Source organism: Eretmochelys imbricata, chromosome 4 (assembly GCF_965152235.1).
Source record: "Eretmochelys imbricata isolate rEreImb1 chromosome 4, rEreImb1.hap1, whole genome shotgun sequence".
NCBI classification, from domain to species: domain Eukaryota; kingdom Metazoa; phylum Chordata; order Testudines; family Cheloniidae; genus Eretmochelys; species Eretmochelys imbricata.
Window position 1 is genome coordinate 54,253,568 of NC_135575.1, and position 6,000 is coordinate 54,259,567.

Here is a 6,000-nt window from a genome sequence, read left to right on the forward strand (position 1 = left end):
TGTAGCAACTTAAAATGGGAAAGCTCTTCCTAAGTAATTGCTTTGATCAAATGCATTGCTTGGAAAAAAGAAAATGTAAAATCAAAATATTCTTAATCTCCAAAACTGTCATTACTCCATTATATTTGTTTTTCTTGCAGAATAAATAATTGGGTTTTTTATAAGGTATCTTTTTCATTTAATTCAAAGCCTTTTTGTAAAGTTCTAGACTTTTAGCTGTTTGGATGATTGTTTATGTAGAGCTGTACTAAAAAAATTTTTTTTGCAGGATTCCAATCAGCAACATCCATGAGTTAGCATTTTCACTTAATTTTATTTGCAGTGTAGATAATTTCAATTTTGTAATAAGACACTTATATTTTGACACATTTTAGCTGTGAATGTATCTTTGCTTTACTGCAAAATGGACCTTTTTGGCTTGGAAAAATTCCCATAGTTTATTTTTCCTTACAAACACTTGTCAGGGATGGTCTAGATAATATTTAGTCGTGCCTCTGTGCAGGGGACTGGACGAGATGATCTATTGAGGTTCCTTCCAGTCCTACATTTTTAGGATTTTTCCATCACGTCACTTGTCTTACACTTTAGTTTGTAAATTCTTCAGGCCAGGGACCATCTGTTATACTTGTTTGTACAGTGCCTGCCACAATAGGGCTCTGGTCTCTAGGTGCTACTGAAATACAAAAAATAACCTCTGATATCAAGTAGATGTACTGGTTGAATTGATATGGATTATTTAACTAAATACTACAAACCCTTGCTCCTGTGAGTAGTGCCAGCGATCTCAAGGACTATGTGCATAAGTAAGAGTTTGCAATACCAGGGTATAAGTTTGTACTTTGTGCGGTTCAATGTTTATTTTGTGAATTACTTATGAGACAGCCCTAACCTGTTCTTATTTGTTACCTTTAAATAAGCAGGCTCTGACCCTATCTTTATAATTTTCTCCCCAGATATGCTAACAAAAGAATCAGAATAATCCCCACAGTCCAACTCAGCAGAATGATTTTTCTACTGTTTTCGGATTTCAGCCTATTTTAAAACAAAGCCAAAATGCTCTTTCTACTAATAAGGCAGCTTTAGTGCCAACTGGCAAATTCAGCTACAGTAAAATTAAAATAGTAATAAAACAAATTTAAAAGACTGCTGAACTGGGGGAAATTTCACCTTGAAGATTAACATATCTGTACATAATCGTACAGCTGGTACATTGTCTATATTGTCAGACTGCAAATAATAAAGTTCTCTCTCTTTTAGGAAAATTGCCTCCTATTCAGTATATCTGGGACTATAAAAAACATATTGTAACAATCAATCAAAGCCATTTTAATCACTCTAGATAAATAGAACGTAAAGGCACACAGAGTTCAGAAGAAAGCTATATCTTTTTTTGGAGCCTGATCTTCAGAGCGCTCGAGCTAGAACAAAATATGATTCTGTATTAACTCATCACTCATGCCACTTCATAAAATCCCAATTTAGCGGCATGATAAGACTTTAAATATTCAGATTATCAAAACACCCTATTAACAACTACTCCTCAGTTTTCCCTTGCTAGAGAAGGCACTCTCTATACAGCTAAAACAATGGAGCTTATCGATGGTGCTTACATTTGCTTGTGGCCCATCTGCTTTCTATCGCTATTTAGTTCAACCTGTGTGTATTGGACCAAATTACATTATAATCTTGCTTTAGCCTATCCTCAGTCTGGGCTAGAACAAGTTGTTTTAATACAGTTTTGACATTGTTTAGCCCTGTCCACACATGTTGGAACTGTATTTTACCACAGTGTATGGGTTTGTTTGAATACCTAAGTGTGGTATACAATTGTGTTTTCAAATGCCTGCGTCAATGATTTGGGTTAGCACAATTCTCAGCAAAAGGCCCTGTTCATGCCTCTCAGAGAACCAAACGGTGAAAAACCTGTGGAAATTGTCAGGGAGGGGCATTCCCAAGGATACAAAAGTGTTCCATACCATGTAGTTGCCTTTTATCTCATTGCAGCGAAGGGAGGCAGAGGTGGGGCAGGGAGTGACTGGTCAGTGGGGCATGTTCTCTCTTTAAGGCTGCAGCATTGCTGATTCATTCTGACAGCTTACAGATGGTGACAGACTACAAGAAAGTATAGGCAGATGGCTAGCAGAAACTGAGGGGGCCCAGCAATGCCAATGGGGGCAGAGAGAACAACTATGGTGTGATCAGACTGAGGGTCATAGGACATGGTTCTGTTGTTCTCCCAAATCTCAGCTGCTTGTGACAAATGGCAGCCTTGCTTCTTCCAAGTCCATTTTGCTGTTGACCCTGCTTCCTAGAGGGGGCAGTGCGGTTGAATGGCAGCCCAATGAGGAGCATGTAACTGGGGTGGGGGGAGGAGGAGGCCACTTTTATGCCTGAATGGAGCCCTTGGCCTAGTGTTGCAAATCATCATGCAGAAACCTAGCTCGTTGAAGACAAAAACCAGCCCTTCCCTGTCCCCCACTAGCTTCTGAGTTCATGTTATTTAGGGAAGCAAGTCGGAATGCTGCTGCTGCAGGTTTCCTCAAGTGTATCAGATGGCTGTAGCAACCTGCATGGAACTTGGCGGGAGAAGCATGGGTGAAGGAGGGAAGACTGTTGCAGGCTCCAGGGAGTCAGTCTGTGCGCCCAGGCTGAGGAATGCTAAAATACAGCTGGCGCAGCTCCATAAATAGTTGCTTTAACACAGAGAGAGAATTCAGTTTAATCAGAATTGAGTCCTCCCCCATTATGACACTGCATTCAGTACATTACATGTGGTGGCAGTGGTCAGTTTAGCAAGACCCACAGCAAGGAAAGATTACAAGGTAGTATGGAGGCATGCAGGCCATCAGCAAAGCCGGATTCCAGATAAAGCATATGAAACAATGTCTGCAGAAATATATCTAAACCTCTGGCCTGCCTGGGAAAAAGGGGGCCAGGGCAAGTGAGCCTGCTGTCCCTCACCCTTTTGATGAAGTATTGATAGGCACACAAATGTAAACATGAGTGCAAATTACTTATTGTGCTCTGAAAGTACACCTGAGGGAAGAATAAATGGGGATGGAGGAAAAGATCTCTACCGGGATTCCATAACACTGAGTGAACAAAATGGCCAAGCACAGGGCCATATATCTTGTGGTCTCTCAATGCAGGATGTTGCTGTTGACAATCTGTTTAGGGGAATGGTTGGCAGCTGAAAGGCTGACATAGGTTGATGGACGGGATGATGATATGAAGAAAAGGGGAAGCGCTGGATAGAGTCTGATGAATGTAAATCTGTAATGTACTTGAAAGACAGGCAAAGGTGTGGGGAAAATGATACTGTTTTGAATATTTTTCCAAATAAACTAATTAAAGCCAAAACTTCTTGCCTCTTCTCCGTTTAGATGCCAGTGTGGAAGGGTATTCCGACTCTGACATCAGCAACAGCCAGAAATACCGTTTCTTAAAAAAATCGTGGCTCTATCCTGCAAAACCTTACTACTTACTGATTGTGATGCTCACTGCCGGGAGTAGTCCCACTGAAGGTTAATCCTGGTAGCAAATGCCAGGAATAGTTTAAAAAAAAAAAGTTTTCATCAGGCCCTATATCTTCATTTTCCCCATCTATGTTTTTAATCTTTACTTATCTTAAGCAATTGTTTCGGTAGGAGATTGTGACCTGAACAGCACAAATCTGCACCAGAATTTGTTTCCAAACCTCCTTTCGCTACATCACTTTCTTGAAACAAATGCAATTGTGTGTGGATGATAGCTGTGAAGACTGCTGTTCTGATCAGACCAGATGCACTTCAAGCCACATCCTGATCTGAAGGGAATGGGCTCTCTAGGTAATAAAGTACTTCTGTCACCGTAGCCCATGCACTTCCTAATGCCTCTAAGGAGAGTTGCCAACTAGTGCCACTTGTGTTGGGGGTGGGTTTGGGTTTTTCTGAGAACATCATTTTATTAAATTGTTCATATGGGCCTCCATCCTGCTGTCCTTGAGCCAGCAGCAAAACCCCTATTGACTTTGGTGTCCTCAGAATTGGGCCCGAAATGAAATTAAGGAATTGGAAAAAGAAACAGAGAAAGTTCAGGTCTCAGTCTTGTTCTCATGGAAATCAGTGAATGTTTTTCCATGACTAACATGGGAACAGGATTGTGCCTTTAAGTAACAAATGGAAGAGTGGTTAGGCAGGGAAAAAGTTTGCCAGCCTAAGTAGAGTGATTAAAATATATTCTAATATTCTTGCAATACTTGTATTGGCAGCTGTTGACTAACAGGAAAGGAGATGATAAAACTTCAAACCAAACAAAGTAATGAAAACACATTTCATGGGGATCAATATCCTTAATGAATTGGGAACTTAGAAATTTGGCCTAATTGGTGGCTGAGCACTGTGCTACCAAACATGATTTATTAATGGTTGTAGGACACACAGAGATAATTATAGATGGCTCTTGACATTACTTAAAACTGTCTGCAGTGCTCATGCTGCATACAGAGAGAGCCTTTTGCACACAGTATACAGAATTGCATGTGGTCGAAAGATACTGGGAACATGGGTTTCGATTATAAATGTATTTCCTGGATCAAAACATTCTAAAATAGCTTTAATGGCTCATTGTCAGAATTGTTCAAACCTATTGTCTAGGTGTTTAAAATAAAGTTGTCCCATCTCCCTTGGTTCAACATCACACTAAAACCACAGGAACCACTTTGGGGAGATTATTTATAAATCTAGAGGTTGCATGAGGTATGCATACAATTTTTGTCTATGTTGATGACATATTGGCCTAGCACAACTAACTCCTTTTCCAATGATAATCTGTATACATAGAAGTGATTTGGTTACCACCTATACTATAGAAACTCACTGACTAGCTAATTATTTTAGTCCTCTTCATGACAAGTTTGCCACTACACTGCCTTTAAACAGACTTCTGTATCACAATATTGTATTTAGGCACTAAGGACCCGATCCTATAACCCTTATTCTTACTAAAAGGAATAGTTCAGTTTGCAACTACTCCAATCAGGATTACTCACATGAGTCTGGATTGCAGGACTGGAACATGAATTCTCTCTCTCAGTCTTTGCTGTGCCTTTACATGGGCAAAATTCCGCTTGAAGCAGGCTTGGTTTGTGTAAGGACTGAGTAATATCTGCAGGATTAAGCCTATTAATAGCCATAGCACTTGAGAATATATACAAATATGAAGCCCCTTTGCTTCAACAAATGAGAGATAAACACCTTGTCACTTATCTAGAGTACTTGTGTTTATAAACATGAATATCTTATCAGATTTCTCTCATGTTCCAGGCAAGGCATTGTCACCAGCTAAACAAAGGTTTTAACTCTGAACTTCTGTGGTACCTTCTAAGGATTTCAATGGGTTTTATAAACATTGCTTAAGTTTCTCAGAATGCCTATGAGCTGGTAATTTCACAGATGAGGAAACTGAGGCACAACGGTTAGACTTGCCCAAGGTCACACAAGGTGACTGGCAGAGACTGGAATAGAACCCACGTTTCCTGACTGCCTATCTCAATCACATAACCATCCTCCCTGCCAAGGAATCATAGATTCATAGACTCATTGAGTTTAAGACCAGAAGGGACCAGTAGATCGCCTAGTAGTCTGACCTCCTGTATGCTGCAGGCCATTAAACGTCACCCAATTACCTCGTATTGGGCCCAACAATTTGTGTTTGGCTCCAGAAAGGCAAACCATGATGAAGAACCCATCACATCCCTTGATAGTTTGTTCCAATGGTTAATCACCCTCGTACTTAAAAATCTGTGCCTCATTTCAATCAGCCAACTAATACATTGATCTATATGGAATAATAAAAACAGAATATTTAGTTCTTAGTTTTTTACCCAGAGCTGGTTTCTCACATTTTGGGTGAGATTTTCAAATGAGATCAACTTTAGCCTATTGAAGCCAAAGGGAATGTGTCACCACTGACTTTGATGGGACCCACTCTAGGCCAAGACGGAGTGTTTTTGATACTTCC